Raw genomic sequence first — 16347 nt, 5'->3', positions numbered from 1 at the left:
GAGCACAGTGGGAAGAACCAGAGAGAGAGAGAGAGAGAGAGAGAGAGAGAATCCCAAGCAGGTTCTGGGCTCTCAGCGCAGAGCCTGACACAGGGTTGGACTCACGAACTCTCACAGTTCACATGATCTCGCATCATGACCCGAGCCGAAATCAGTATTCAGATGCTTAACCGACTAAGCCACCCAGGTGCCCCTATCTATAAGGTCTTGTTATGTAAAGAAAGCAAATTTGTATAGGATGATCTCATTTTTGAAAAAAAAATCTATTCAAGTGATTTAAAAAAAATTTTTTTTAATGTTTTTATTTTATTTTTGAGACAGAGAGAGGCAGGGCATGAGCAGGGGAGGGGCAGACAGAAAGGGAGACACAGAATCCGAAGCAGGCTCCAGGCTCCGCACTGTCAGCACAGAGCCCGACGCGGGGCTCGAACTCATGGACCGCGAGATCATGACCTGAGCCGAAGTCGGATGCTTAACCGACTGAGCCACCCAGGCGCCCCATGTGATTTTTTTATGGATGCATGTTTGTGTTAGCTCAGGAAGAACCCCTAAAGATACATACCAAATAGCTGACATTAGTTACTCTGAAGGGAGGGGTTCATGTGAGTATATGTTGCTATTGTAGTTTGAGAGAAAGATTGTCTAACATATGTTTTAAAAAGGACAAGGTGTTATCTATGTCCCTGAAACAAATTCTAACAGTAAGTGGGCTTTGGCATTTAAGAGATTTAAGAGGCATCTTAAATCTCTGGGTAGGTGTGACTGAGGTGTGGGGGGTGGGAATCTGCACGTCCTGTCAAGGATCTCTTTCAGGGATAGCTGGTAAAAGCGCCTGTTGGCCAGTCTTAACTGTGATATTGGTGCTGCCATGCTGTGCCGCAAGGAGGTGGTATCATCCATTGACCTCGGTTATGCTGGACCTTCCATCTGAAGAATGGACACATTAGATGCATGTGGGGGTGGGCATCGCCCATTTCAGCAACTAGGATATCTTGCAGATGGCGAGAGGATGAGGTCAGGCCTTGGTTGTCAGGAGGTCTTTGCCTTCATTAGGTCTGAGTGGTTTCATTTGGCTGTGTGAGGCTCCTATTGTGGGTTAGTGTTATCTATAGACAGTATGTGGAGCCTAATATTGAAACTGCGTGATGGGCTAAAGGGCAGACGACTTTGGACTCTGCTTATTTTCCTTTTCATTGCATTGTTATCATTATTTCGACTTTTGGGACATAACTAGGGAGTTGATATTATTTTTCAGAGTTACCAGGCTTTATGTTGCATCACGATCAGTGCATCTGTCTGGTGAACGTTCATATATGGAGTGTTGGGCACTGTGGTAGGCATTTCAATGGCCTTGCTCTTGTACTTTGTGTTTTTCACATTTGTACTGAACAGCTATTACTATATGGAAATAAAGAAAAAAGAACAATTTCCCAAGTAATTATTGAGTCAAAAGAAAAATAAAATATATAATCAAAGAGTACTTAGAGAATAATGAGAATGTGACTCATACATATGAAAACTTACAGGATATAGCCAAAGCCCTTAAATTGCTTTTTATTGTTGAAAATAAAAATGAATGAAGTTAGCTTTAAAATCAAGAAGTATGAAAATTAGCAAAAAAAATTTTCAGGAAGTAAAGAAAAATAAATCTTTTCAAGAACAAAGCAGAAACCCATGGATTCGAAAACAGAAAAGTTCAAGTTATAACAAATACATCCCAGAAGTGGCCTTTGGAAGAAAACCAATAGTACAGATAAACCTCTGGCATATTGACTAAAGGGAGGGAAAGCAAAACAAAATTATAAATGAGGAAGTCAAAAAGGTACATGGGAGATTAAAACCCAAGATATTCCTATGCACAAGTCTTTGTAAAGAAACGAAAAAAAGCCCAACAATGCTGATTTTTGTGCACTCTCAACTATAGAAATTGGCTCGTGCAAAAGTAATGTGTGAAGAGCAGAATAATCATACAAAAATTAAAAAGTTAAAGTGTTACTAAATGGTAGCTCTAAAGTAGCCTCCTTGAACAGAGATTTTTCTAATGTGTTCCCCCCCCCCACCATCTTCCAGTAGCAGATTTTTTCCTATACTTGACTAACGGTTCCAGATTATAGAAAAGCATGGAAAACTCCCTAATTCATTTTATGAGGATGGAACAACCCTGAAATCCAATCTTGAAGAATTGGGGGGGGGGGGAACAGAAGACCAAGGCACTAGATGAAAGACTATAAATAAAATAATAGCAAACAGAACTCAATAATACATTAATAGAATCATTCACCATGACCAAGTAGGATTTAGCCCCAGAATGCAAAGACTTTTGTTTTTCAGATCAATTTCATTAAAAAAGAAATAAAAGAAAATTTCATAGATATAGTTGAGGCAACTTTTTTGCACCCCTCCTGGATTTCATTCTCTCCTCGTCTCTCTCCTTCCCTTCTTCCATCCCTCATCCTTTGCAAAAACAACTATTTTGAAGTTGGTATTTATTCTTCTAATCTATGTTTTGTATCTCTACAATTTTTATGTGTCCATAAATATTTAGCTACATATTATTTTGTATGTCCTTAAAATTTCATAACTGGCTTTATTCTAAATGTGTCCCTCTGGAACTTGCTCTCACCCACCCCCACCCCTTGGCATTATGTTCTCAAGATTTATCCATGTTGATACAAGTAGATCTAGTTGATTCATTATACAAATGCACTATATTTTATTTCTCTCTCTTTTTTTTTTTTTACACATGGGCATTTAGTTTGTTTCCCTTATTTTGGTGGCTGATAAAAGTGCTACCACAAACATGGCACATGTTTCCCCAGGTTATAGCAGTTTCCTCTCCTGACAGCAGGGTGTGAGAGTTCTGTCTTCTACAGCCTTGCTAAGTCTTATGTGGGATAGGCTTCTTGCTTGCTTGCTTGCTTTTTCTTTCTTTCATGTTTGTTTGTTTGTTTGTTTTGAGAGAGAGGGAGAGTGCATGTGCGAGCATGCATGCAAGCAAGGGGGGAGGGGCAGAGAGACAGAGAGAGAGAGAGAGAGAGAGAGAGAGAGAGAGACTGAGAGACTGAGAACCCGAGAGAGAGAGAGAGAGAGAGAGAGACTGAGAGACTGAGAATCCCAAGCAGGCTCCACATTATCATCGCAGAGCCTGATTCAGGGCTGGATCTCACGAACCACGAGATCATGACCTGAGCCGAAGCCAAGAGTCGGATGGATGCTCAACTGATTGAGCCACCCATTTATTTCTTTTTAATTTGTGTCTCCCTGATTACTGGCAGGGTGGAGATGTTTCCAGTGTTCATTGATCAAGAGTGTTCCTTTTTCTCTGAATTGTCTGTTTATATCCTTTCTAATTTACACTAGATTTAAAAAAATCCTCCTTATTGATTTGTAAGATTTCTTTTTATATTCTGAATGTTGATCCAGGACTATTTGATAACAAGGAATCTATTAGTATATTACATGGCAGCATGAGGTTAAAAAAATGCGCCATATAAGGGGCACCTGGGTGGCTCAGTCAGTTAAGCTTCCAACTTTGGCTCAGATCATGATCTCATGGTCCATGAATTCGAGCCTGTGTCAGGCTCTGTGCTGAAAGCTCAGAGCCTGGAACCTGCTTCAGGCTCTGTGTCTCCCTCTTTCTCTGCCCCTCCCCTGCTTGCACTCTGTCTCTCTCTCTCTCTCTCTCTCTCTCTCTCTCTCTCTCTCAAAAATAAACATAAAAAAAAAATTAAAGAACATGGTTGGATCTTAGGCAAACATTTAAAAATCAATAGCCAATAAGAAGACTATTATTAAAGTCTTATTCACAGTATCAACAAAAAATAAAATAACCAGGCTGTAAGAGGAAATGTGCATGAAGAAGACTATAAAAATTTACAGAGCAATGCTGATGGCTTAGATAAAGAAATGTATCAGTCACCTGAATAGGAGCCTAAAGAGTTTAGGGATTTAAATTCTTCCAAAATTAGCTTACAGATTAACACATGGAATTTACACTGTTTACTACCTTAAAAAAGTAATTCTGTGGTCCAGTGAGGACAGCATGGGAAGGGACTTGAAACACCAGATATAACAACATATTACAAAGCTCTAATGACTAAAACAGAATGGTATGACTCAACAATTCAGAACCGCTTAAGTGGAAGAGCTACTTAACAGTCAGCACAGGTGGTAAGTGGAAGACAAATGAAGTCAAGATAATCTTTTAAAAATCAAAGAGGATTGGAGGCTGGAGTAAAGGAACCAGGTAGGGCAGGTAAGGCTGGGCTGGGCTGTGGGTCTAGCTGTCGGCCAGTGAGAGAAACAACAGGGCCAGGCCCTGACCCATCTTCCCTTTTGCATCTATTCCTGCTGGCTTCAGGGCAGGGCTACAGGATGGTCGGAAGCACCCTCGCCATTCCATCCTCATTCCCCCTCCCCCTGGCTGCTTAGATGATCTACGATGGCCCTCCCAACCCCCAATGGAAAGGCTTCATGTAACAGATAATGCTTGGGGTGTTTCAAAGAACTCCTACAGGTCAGGGCTTTATGGTTGGCTAGAAAAGTAAACTGTCTCATAAATAACATTCATGCCTTTCAAAAAACCATTCCTGGAGCAGGTCATCCCCCAGTGAGTACTCTGGCTCACTCTCTCAGGTGTAGAACTGGTCTTGGAGGCACAAGGCACCAGGATCCTGCTTGTGGTAATTTAGCCTTCACCCCACCCTCCTCTCAGTACAGAGCATGCAAAGAGGAAGGTTGCCCAGGGTCTTGCCAGGTTAAGTATGAGAGTAGGAGGCATCTGGGTGTCTTATTCAGTGCTCTGGAATAGGCTCTGACTTGTGGAAGTGGCATGAAGGAGTAGGAGAATGCATTAGGAAGTAACACTCCAGTGTGATGTATGATCTAGAACAGGAATTGGCAGACTTTTTCTGTAAAGGGCCGGATAGTAAATCTTTTAGGCTCTGTGGGCCATATGGTCTCCGTTGCAACCACTCAGCTCTGTCCTTGGTTGTGAAAGCAGTCATAGGCAGTAGGTGAACAAATGGGCGTGAGTATGTTCCAATAAAACTTTATTTACAAAAACAAGTGGTAGCTGGGGTTTTGCCCTCAGGCCATTGTTTGCAGATCCACAGTTCAGATTTTGATTTTGTATTAGACCCATCTCTGCTGCTTCCTTGTATGACACTGGTAAATTCTTTTACTTCTTGAGATTCACTTTCTTCATATCTAACAATGGGGGTCATAAGTCTATAGGATTATTGTACATGTAAGTGAAGTGGGAGCTTTGTTGTGTTCTGTTTTTAGCATCATCACTGTGATTGTTGTTTCTTGTGAGGAACAGAGGAGACTCCTGAAGGTCACCCCAGGACAAGCACAATCCCCCATCCTAGCTTAAAAAAAATCAGAACAGTGATTCTACTTAACGCTTCTGTCAGCAAGCACGAGTCTTGAACATTTCCAAGATGCTGTAACATCTGTTGGCAGGTCTTTGGATATACTTCACATCAAATCTGAATTCCTGAAGGACCCATGCTCATTTTTGTAACTTCAAATTGGAAGTTGAACTAGAGGTTTTCACGGAAATCAGACAGGTGAGGACATTATGGTTGTTTAGGAGAATAAGTCACTGTCTCCATAAATAACATCTCACTTCTCAAGGGTCCGCAGTGTGGCCAGACCATCCTTCTGCACTTTGGCTAAATTTCTTTCTCACTCGGCAGTCATTTGTTGCTGGACATTTGGGAAGGAACATACATTTTCCTTCTCCTCTCTGCTCTACTGGAACATACCCAAGTCCCTGCTCTGGGACTTCTGTGGCGACGCCAATTTTGTCACTGTCAGGAGCCAACGTGTGGTCTCTGAAAAGCTGGCTGTTATTTGATGGAAGGGCCTCTGGCATTAAGATGTCCAAATTATTTTATCTGATTTGTTTCAGAGCCAATACATCAGTGTCTGAGCTCTGTCTTGCAGCCTTCTCCTATCTGCATCCCCACTGCCCTGATGGGGACCATCATTGTGTCACTCGTGGTGGCCGGACTGGGTTCCTGTCTCTGTGCCTCTCCTCTCATTGGTCCTTGTGCAGCCCTGCATCCATTTCTCCATGCAGCAGCCACAGCGAGCTTGGGAAAATGCAAATTAGATTACAATAAAACATTTTAATGGCTTCCCACCAATTTTAGAAGAAAATCCAAACTTCTTACCATGGTTTCTAAGGCCTCACATGATCTGGCCCCTGTTTGCCTGTCACCTTGGCATAGGGGTTGGCCCACTAGGTACCAGCCACACTGATGGCCTCATACTTCTCACTAATGCTACAAGGCCCCCACGTTGGAACTGTATACAACTGTTTCCTCTGTGACAATGCTTGTATTCATTTCCTCTGCCTTCTGTAACAAATGACCAGACTTAGTGACCTAAAATAACACACATTTCTTATCTAAAAGTTTTGGAGCTCACAAGTCCTAGACAGGTCTCAGGGGATTAAAATCAAGGTGTGTTACTTCGGAGGCTCTAAGGAGAGAATCCATTTCTTTGCTTCTGCCAGAAGTAGAGGCTGTCTGGATTCCTTGGCTCCTGGCCACGTCAGACCTCTGATTTCCTTGGCACACCTTTGATTCTCTTGCCTCCACTTTTCCCTCATGAGGACCCTTCTGGTCAGGGTGGACCCCGTGGAATAATCCAGGATAATCTCCCCACCTTACAATTCTGAACTCGGTCTTGTCTGTAAGGCGCCTTCTGCCAACATAAGGTAACAGTCATAGACTCCAGGGATCAGAACATGGACATCTTTGGTGGGCAGTGGTATTCTGCCAACAGCAGTGTTCTTCCCCATGTAGCTGGCTCTCTAGTCCTGAATCTGATGGACGTCCTCAGAGAGGCCTTTCTACCAATCCCATCTACATAGGCTTCCCCTGATCCTTCCTCTCGTAACACCATGTGACTTTCCCTTATTGGAAATTCCTCAATGAATAGGCCCCATTATTAAACCTCTTTGGGTTGTACACTCTCTTCCCTGAAGCTGAAGGTGTCCTTACTCTATAGACCTTAACAGCCTGCGTCTCCTCCCTGCAAGATCTCTATCCAGATGGGCCCCCTTCTTCCCACCCCCAGGCTTGGTCCTGCCCTGGCCTGGCCTGAGCTAAAATCCGGGAGAAGGAGCAGGTAGAGATGATGTTGGCTTACCCTCAAGACAGTCTTGCCAGCAGACTTCCATGTCCAGTTTGGTTGGGATGCCAGAGGCACAGCCTCTTGACTCCTTTTGCAGGGCACTGGGTCATGGGGCGAAGATTGGAAAGTGGGGGGGTTTAGTGCTCTCTCTTTAGACAGGGCGCTCTTGCCAGCTTAGAGAGTTACTGGCAGGACCTATCCTCGTCTGAACCAGCAAATGGTCTGGCTGGAGTGCTTTCATGCACCAAAATTTATGGTATTAATCACAGCTCAGCGAGAAACTTTTCCAGCAGCAGGCTCTCTGTTTTAGGCTGTGCTCCCCAGAAGCAGCCCCTGTGATGCAGATTGTGTAGAGTCATTTATTAGGACTTCTCAGGGGACGCGGGTAGAGAAGTAGAGACATGGGGTGGGGACTGGAAGAGGCAAGAAGAGTGTGATACCATCAAGCAAGGTCCCATGGAAGGTCCGCATGGCTCAGTCCCACAGGGGAGCTCCAGTGGGTATACAGGTCACGCCTCACAAAGACAAGAGCTGGTGAGTTTATACACCTGTACCTGTCACTAATTGGTTAAGGGCTAAAGGGATTTCTCTAAAGGGAATGGGAATTCCTAGATACTTCGTGCTGTTGGCATACTCAGGCAAAGTGAGAGCAGTCCTCTGACAGGACATATGGGTGCTGGCTGAGCTGCACACTTGTGCACACCTGTGCTTGTGTGCCAACAGCAGTGACAGATCTGAGTGTATGTGCAGAGCCCCGGAAGCCCAGCTATGTTCTCCTACTCTTAACTGGACTCATCAATTCACTAAACACATACTCATTCATCTTCAAATCTATGCCAGGCTCTGGGGATGCAGGTGACAAAGGACATGGGCCTAGCCCTCATGAAGTTCAAAGCTGAGTAGGAAAGACAGACTTAATGTTTAAAAATGCCTACAAAATGCCTACAAAAATGAGAAATTACAATTGTGTTCAGTGTTGTGGATGAGAAGGACGAGCTACCACCAGAGCAGACCTGATGTGGTGGACAGGTGGGCATGGAAAGCTTTTCATAAGAAGTGATGCCGAGCCAAGAGCTGAAGGATGAGTATAGCTGAACCTGGCTAAAAAGGGAGGAAAGAACGTTGTAAGCCAAGGGAGCATGTGCAAGGGTCCTGAGGCAGGAATCACCAGAGGAACTGAAAGAAGGCTGGTGTGTCTGGAGTTCCAAGAGTAGGGGGAGTGGTAAGAGACCAGCCTATGGCTTGTTGAGGAATGATTTTTTTTTCCTGCTTGCCACCTCATTTCTTTCTGATCTTGTCCAGTGTCTTTCACACCCAGATCTGTTGGCCATTCTATAGTATGTTCTCTGGAAGCCAAAGGGAAATGGGGACATAGAGAAGATGTTAGGTGGGAGAGTCTATTTTCAACTGTTCATATTTTCCCCACTGAAACTTATAGCTGAAATTAATACATAAATTTACAGCCGCAAGTCAGTTGTGATAAATAATCCCAGAAGTGTTCCGATTATTTACATTTTTATGGAATCTTGCCTGAGCAAACCCAGAGAGCTCACTAGGCACTTGAAGAATTATGTCTTGTTCAAAACCAATTTAATAGCAATGGCAAATAAAGCCATCTGTGGGAACTTGTAGAGTAGAGTAGTAATTCTCTGCCAGATGAGCAATATACAAAAAGCACCAAATGAAGCTGAGCACACCGAGCTCAAAGAAGAGTAACAACCACAACTTAACTGAACCGTCCGAGGACAGCAGGCCTCCGAGTATCTCTTGCTTACATGTCATCCAGATGAGCATTCTGGTCACGTAGCGATGTGAGCAGAGTCCCTCATGCTAGCCCCGTACACAACGGTGTGGGCTGGAGGCAGTTCGCACAACAGGGAAGAAAGTTCGCTTAGCGGAGGGGTCAGCAGCATGGGTTTGGGGTCAAAGAGTTGAGGTTCGCATCTGGGTTTTGTCACTTACTAGCTGTGTGACATCAGGCACATCATTATTTCTCACTGTCCTAATGCATAAAATGGGACAATACGTGTTTGTGTTTTTCTCTCTAAACCCAGCTAACAGCATTGGTTTTCTGTTCCTTCTTTCTTTTCTTTCATCGTTTATTGCTTATTTTTAAAAGCTTTACTGAGGCACAATTTATATGCATTGAAATTCACCCATTTTAAATGTACAGTTCAATGAGTTTTAGTTTTAATTTATATAATTGTGCAATTACCTCCTCAACCCAGTTTTAGAATACTTCCATCACTCCCCAGAGTTTCCTCATTCCCATTTGTGGTTGATGCCTTCCCCCACCTCCAGCTGTAGGCGACCACCAATGTGTTTCCATCTCTACACTCTTTTCTTGAAATCTCCTGTCACCCGAATCACATAACACGCAGTCTTCTATGGCCGGCTTCTTTCACTTAGCATATGTTCCTGAGATCTGTCCCTGTTGTTGCACGCATCCAGTTTGTTCCCTTTTAATGCCTATTTTACGCATTTACCAGTTGACGGATACTCGGGTTGTCCAGTTTTGGGCTGTTACACTTGCATAGACGTCTTTGTGTGGACACATACTTTTATTTCTCTTAACTAGGTATCTAGGAGAGAAATTGCTGGGTTGTATGCTAAAGTAATTTTTTAAGAAACTGCCAAATCATTTTCCAAAATGGCCATACCATTTTATATTCTCACCATCAGTATGAGTTACCATCAATATGCATTTACTCTCCATCCTCACAAACATTTGATTTGTCCATCGTTTTTATTTAGCCCCTCTAAGTATGTTGTGGCATCTCACTGAGGTCTTCATTTGCATTTCTGTGACGGCCAACGGTGTGTGCACCTTGTCATACACTTAATACCCATTCATATATCTTCTTTGGAGAAGTGTTCATTCACATCTTTTGCCCATTAAAAAAATTAGGTTGTTTGTCTGCATATTATGCAGTTGTAACCATTCGTTATTTTGGATACAGGTCCTTTATCAGGTATGTGTTTGGCAAATGTTTTCTTTCAGTCTGTGGCTTGTCTTTTTCATTTTACTTCGTGCTATATATATATATTTTAAGTTTATTTATTTATCTTCAGAGAGACAGAGCAAGTGGGGTGGGAGCAGAGAGCAAGCGAGCAAGAGGACCACACGCAGGCTCCACGCTGTGAGTGCAGAGCCTGATGCCAGGCTCCATCTAACAAACCGTGAGATCATGGCCTGAGCTGGAATCAAGAGTCAGATGCTCAACTGATTGAGCCACCAGGCACCCCAACTTAGTGCTATCTTATAAAGAGCAGAAGTTTTAGGGGTGCCTGGTTGGCTCAGTCGCTTGAGTGTCTGACTCTTGATTTTGACTCAGGTCATGGTCCCAGGATTGTGGGATCGAGCCCCATATCAGGTTCCATGCTGAGCATGGAGTCTGCTTGGGATTCTCTCTCTCTTTGTCTCTGCCTTCCCTCCCCCACTCGCACACCCCCTCTCTCTAAAACAATAAAAAACCCGAAAGTTTTAAATTTTGATGAAGTCCAATTTGTTAACCTTTTCTTTTATGGATTGTTCTTTTAAATTTTTTTTTTTCAACGTTTATTTATTTTTGGGACAGAGAGAGACAGAGCATGAACGGGGAAGGGGCAGAGAGAGAGGGAGACACAGAATCGGAAACAGGCTCCAGGCTCTGAGCCATCAGCCCAGAGCCTGACGCGGGGCTCGAACTCACGGACCGCGAGATCGTGACCTGGCTGAAGTCGGACGCTTAACCGACTGCGCCACCCAGGCGCCCCTGGAGTGTTCTTTTAATGTCAATACTAAGAAATGTTTGCTTAGACCAAGGTCACAAAAGTTTTTTGTTATGTTTTCTTCTAGAAGTTTTAGTTCTTACATTTGGATTATGGTCCACTTCCAGTTAATTTTTTTGCATGTGGTGTGAGATAAGGGTCTAAATTCATTTTTTAACATAAGGATAGCCGATTGTTTTCACACCATTTGTTGGGAGATTACCCTTTTCTCATTGAACTGCCTTGGCCTCCTGTTGAAAATCATTTGACTATTTATGTGTGAGTTAAATTCTAGATTCTCTTACTTTACTTTTGAAGAATCACTTTTCTCCCCCTTGATGCATGCTCATGGGATAGTAATTGGAGACCCCATCCTCTCCTAGATGTGGAGTGGGCACAGGAATGAAGCTGGTGTATTCTGATGCTTTCTACCTAGGATTTGAATCCTGGGCAGATCAGGGGACAGATAATGGAAGAAATTTGATTTAATGACAAAGGTGGTTTCCTAATCAAACTCATTCTAGTCTCAATTACAACAGCTAACACCCACAGACCACTTACTAAGTGCTCAGCACTGTAGTAAATACTTTAATTATATACACTTATTTAATACAGTAAAACCATCAGACATGCTCTTATTATCCCCATTTTACAGATGGGAAAGCCAAGGCATGCATAGCCCAAGTAATTTGTGCATCTTAAAGCTAGTAAGTATCAAGAACAGGATTTGAACCCAGGGAGCCTGGTTCTAGAACCCATGCTTTAATTTTTAAAAAAATGTTTATTTTTGAGAGAGACAGAGAGAGAGAGAGAGATGAAGACACAGAATCTGAAGCAGGCTCCAGGCTCTGAGCTGTCAGCACAGAGCCCACGTGGGGCTCGAACTCATGAACTGTGAGATTGGATGCTTAACCAACTGAGCCACCCAGGTGCCCCAGAATCCATGCTTTTAAATATCGGACTATTCTATCTTTGTTGTCCTTCCTTCCTTCCTTCCTTCCTTCCTTCCTTCCTTCCTTCCTTCCTTCCTTTCTTTCTTTCCTTCTTCATTCATTCATTCATTCATTTTTAGTAATCTCTACACCCAGTATGGGGCTTGAGATCCACTCCCAGATCAAGTGTTGCATACTCTTCCAACTGAGCCAGCCAGGCGCCTGGTGCTTCTTCTTCTTCTTCTTTTTTTTTTTTTTTTTTTTTTGCTTCTGGAAGTGCCTTGGTTCTTGTCTGCTCCCAGGCTTGGCTATAGTCTAGAGGCTACTATAGACGACACAGTCTCCCATTTCCATACAGTAATTTCCCAGTGGCTTAAATCACCTACAGTCACTTTGTTTCTTGCAACTAAAGTATGCCGACAAGCCCAATTCACAGAGTTATTGTGAGGAATAAAGGAAGATCATGCATGTCAACCACTAAGCACAGTACCTAGTGCATAGCACATCAATAGATGTTAGAGATGGTGATGATGATGGCGGTGGTGGTGGAGAGACATGAGGTCAGGTGATAGCAGTATAATACAACAGCTCTATGTGCCAGGTATGGTAGTGGCACAGAGAAGGAAGTATCCAACTCTGCCCGGGAAGTTCCATGAAAGCTACAGAAGAAATACTAAGGCTGGGTCTTGCAGGATGCATCTAGGAAGCATGAGGAGGAGGAGTAGATGAGAGGTGGAAATGGTCCATAGAAAGCCCTGGCATGTTTTGAGAAGTGTGAAATTTGTTATGGTTGAATTGAAGGTGGAACTGGATGGGTGACAGAAGATGAACTTGGAGAGGTATTTTGGAGGGCCCTGTAGATCTTGCCAAGGATGTCTGACTTTATCCTGAATGAGGCATGGAGTCCCTGAAGGAGAATGTGTCCTGGTGTAACACTTGTCAGACGAGCATTTAAAAACCAGTTGAGATTTCCAGCACAAGATGGGGTCTTCTCCAGCGGTGTATTAGTGCACCAGGGCCGTGTCACAAAACACCACAGGCTGGGTGGCCACACAACAGAAATTTACCTCTCACACTTCTGGGGTCTGGAAGCCCAAGATCAAGTATTGGCAGGTTTGGTTTCTCCTGAGGTCTCTCTCCTTGACTTAGAGATGGTTGTCTTGTTGCTGTGTCCTCACATGGCCTTTATCTCTGTGTGAGGGCATCGCTGGTGTCTCCTTCTTCGAAGAACACCAGTCATACTGCATTATGGCCCCACCCTTGTGACTTCATTTAATCTTAGTTACCCCTTTAAAGGCCTTATCTCCAAATACAGTCACACTGAGGGTTTAGGCTTCCAACACATGAACTTGGGCGGGGTGGGGGATGACACAATTCAGCCCATATAACTAGCATTTTATGAAATATGTATTATCTCCTGAGCCCTGTGCTAAATAACTTCCATGTAGTCTTTCATTTCATCCCCATACCAGCTTTGTAACCTTGGACAATTAAGTTAACCTCTCTGTGCCTCAGTGTCCTCATCTGCAAAATGAAGATGATAATAGTCTCTGCCTTATGGTGTTGTTATAAGTATCACCTGAATTAATATATATAAAGCTGGGTGTTTGTTAAATATATAAATAAGCCCTTTCTAGGATGAGGGCAGAATTCATCTCCTCCTTTTACAGACCAGAAGCCTGAGACCCAGAAGGAGTAAGCACCTTGCCCACAGTCAGATGGCAGAAACACTTGAATTCAGAGCTGTCATAACCACAACCCTATCATCTCAGATCTCTGAGATGGGCTCAGGGGGTCCTAGACTTGTGGTGGATTCTGCTGTTGCTCAAGGAAAAGAGCCTGACCAAACTTCTATTTGGAGCACAGGGCTTTTCAAAAAGCATTCACTGGCCACTAGACTGGCACCGGGACTGGCACTCTGATCTGCCCAATCTGCTGCCTCAGATGACCAGTATCAGGGAATTTTTTAGGTGACAAGTTGGGAATAGATTTGGAGAAGGAGCAGAAATTCTGGTGGGCTGAAGCACAGGGTGCTTGGTGGCTGGTGGTGTCCTGAGCCGGAGTTTGTTGAGATTTGTACCTCCTGTCTGCTCTTTGGGTTGTAAGCCACAGGGAAACATTGAATTGTTTAAGCAGGATCACTTCATCAGTATGAATTCACAAAAATGGATACTGGCCAATTTAGGCAAATGAAAAACAAAACAAAACAATTAAAATTGAAACAAATGTCAATACTCATACCTTTAGAGAAAGAGCTGCTCCAAAGATCTAGGCAACAGGAACTGACAAAACCCTTCAAGGCACTTTTACAATTTTTTCTTCTCTGCAGGATCCCCTTTGGGCTCGGTCCGGGGAGAGGGAATCTGATTGGCCTAGCCTGGGTCACATGACCAGCATCTGGGCGGGCAGACCCTCTTGACTGACAGAGCCACCAAACGGTCGCCGATGCGGGAGGGGGTTCCTCAAGTAAAAGTGGGTGCTGTTACCTGAAGATGGAGAGTTGTTAAAAACATAAGAGAGGATGCAAGCAGACTTCTCCTAACTGAGAGAGCAGACCTGAGAACCAAACCAGAAAAGGGTGCTCTTGCTCATTTTTCACAGCCAACTCAGCAGTTCAAGTGCAGTACCGCTTGAAAACCTGCCCCCTGCCTAATTTTAGCTTGTGACTCTAGGGATAAATGTAGGTCTTTTTCAATAGTTAAAATCTAATGGTGGACAACTGGAGACATTTCTGCCCATATAGAAACAGAGTGTGTTTTATGAAGAAATTTATTTACTAGTTTTTTGAGTAGATAATGCTTGAGTGGTATCTTCCGCTGGTTGAAAAATCAAAATGATACAAAAGGTGTACACCTGAAAGTCTCCTCCCTCTCCCAGGCGTACAGATAAGCACTTATTAGTTTCTTGGGTGCCCTTCTGGTGTTTCTGTAAGATTCTGTTACAAGTACAGGTGAAGATGTATAGGAAGGACTTGTCCTGGGTTTCCTTTCTGGAAGGTGTTGGACTCCGCCCTTCTCCACCCCAGGAGGCTCAGTGGAATCCTCTAGCTCATTGGGACTGGGGAACTTAGGAGTTGAGGCCAGTTTTCACATTCCTCCAGGTTCTAGCCAGAAGGGCCAATCCTGTTGGCCACTTGTTTTGTAAATAAAGTTTTAACTGGAACACAGCCACACCCATTTGTTTACCTGTGGTCTGTGGCTGCTTTTCCTTCGAAACAGCAGAGCTGGGTAACAGAGACTTTCAGATACTGACACGCTTTCTATCTGTCCCTTTGCGGAAGACCTTTGTGAGGCCTGCTGTAGGAGCTTCCCAGGATTAGAGAAGCCTTGATGGCCCCAAGTGAGGAGGCTATGACTTCAGAGAAGGAGCAGTTCGGACAAGAAGTCTGAGAGTCATCCTTGTCCCCTCCTTTGCCTCAGCCTACCCCCACCTCACATTAGTTCAGTACCAGTGCCTGTTGGTTTTTGCTCCAAAGTATTCCTGGATTCTGTCCATGTCTCTCCCTCTCTGGCAGCATCCTGGCTTCATCTTCCACCCAGACCACCACTGTCCCCCCCCAACCCCCCGAGTCTCTCTCCTGCTTCCATCCATTCTTCACAGAGAAGCCAAAGAGGGTCTTTGCTAAGTGTAGATCTGGTCAGGTTGGCTCACCCTCCTGCTTAAAACCCTTTAGTGGCTTCCTGTTGTTCTTAGAATTGGGGCTCAAATCCACAGTCTGGCCCCTGCCGGCCTGTCCAGAGCCCTCTCAGGCCATGCTCCCCACTCTCTGCACTCTGGCCACACAGCTGGTGTTGGGCTCCCTCCAAAACAGGGCTTTTGCACTTGATACTTCCTCTACCTGAATATACCTGAATGTTCCCTACCCTCCTTGCTTTTTCAATGGACTCCTTATCCTCTGGTGTTACCTTGACCAGTACTTTCTCAAAGAGATCTCTCTTGACCTTCTCACTTCTTAGAGTCTTCTGTCCACATCCCCATCATCTTGTCACAGCTGCAGTTCTGTGTTTATTTGTGATCGTTTCTTTTTGGTCTGCCTTTTCCGTGAGAGTGGGACCCCTTATCTGCTGTGGCTGACTATGGGGTCCTTGGTGCCTAGCACAGTCCTTTGCACATAATAGACCCTCACTAGGTATTTACCAAGTAGAGAATGAATCATGTTCCATTCCAGCCACCTCTGGGTGACAGGAGAAATCCTGCTGTGCAGCTTGTTGAGGTTTCAGGTGCCAGAGCCTCAATTTCATCCCCCGAGAGCCACATTTAACACAGCGAGTTGGCAGAGGCAACCTTAGGCTGGTGTTGATTGAATGCCACTTGGAGACAGCAGCTGCTGAATTCCTTCCAGTTGGTGTCTCCAGCCCCAGACAGGGTGTACACAGTGTGCTTTTCTCCAGACTGTGTCCCCAGGATCAGTCATACCAGGAGGGCTGCTTGTCGCTTCCCTGTGCCCAGTCTCCCAAGAGCCCAACCAGTGAAGATACTAATGAGGAAAGACAGGTGTCTCAGTGCCCCTGCCCCC

The 16347-nt window shown here is 44.2% G+C and overlaps 2 long non-coding RNA genes across 3 annotated transcripts in view; one reads left to right on the top strand and one right to left on the bottom strand.

The window, feature by feature from the left end:
- Positions 1 to 16347, top strand: part of LOC121019388 (uncharacterized) — a 96432-nt gene that overhangs the window by 24252 nt on the left and 55833 nt on the right. The window lies entirely within an intron of this gene.
- On the bottom strand, positions 5035 to 14534 carry LOC121019389 (uncharacterized). 2 transcript variants are annotated; one of them, XR_005785563.1, is made up of 3 exons: positions 14073 to 14534; positions 7165 to 8495; positions 5035 to 6101 (listed from the first exon to the last, which is right to left on the bottom strand). It is a non-coding gene; the product is annotated as an uncharacterized LOC121019389 (long non-coding RNA). The 2 variants fall into 2 exon arrangements; XR_005785564.1 differs by lacking the exon at positions 7165 to 8495.

This window comes from Herpailurus yagouaroundi, unplaced genomic scaffold (genome assembly GCF_014898765.1).
Source record: "Herpailurus yagouaroundi ecotype Mexico unplaced genomic scaffold, PumYag 222, whole genome shotgun sequence".
In the NCBI taxonomy this organism is placed as follows: domain Eukaryota; kingdom Metazoa; phylum Chordata; class Mammalia; order Carnivora; family Felidae; genus Herpailurus; species Herpailurus yagouaroundi.
Note: the sequence above shows the minus strand (reverse complement) of the source record. Positions and strands in the feature narration are given on the sequence as shown.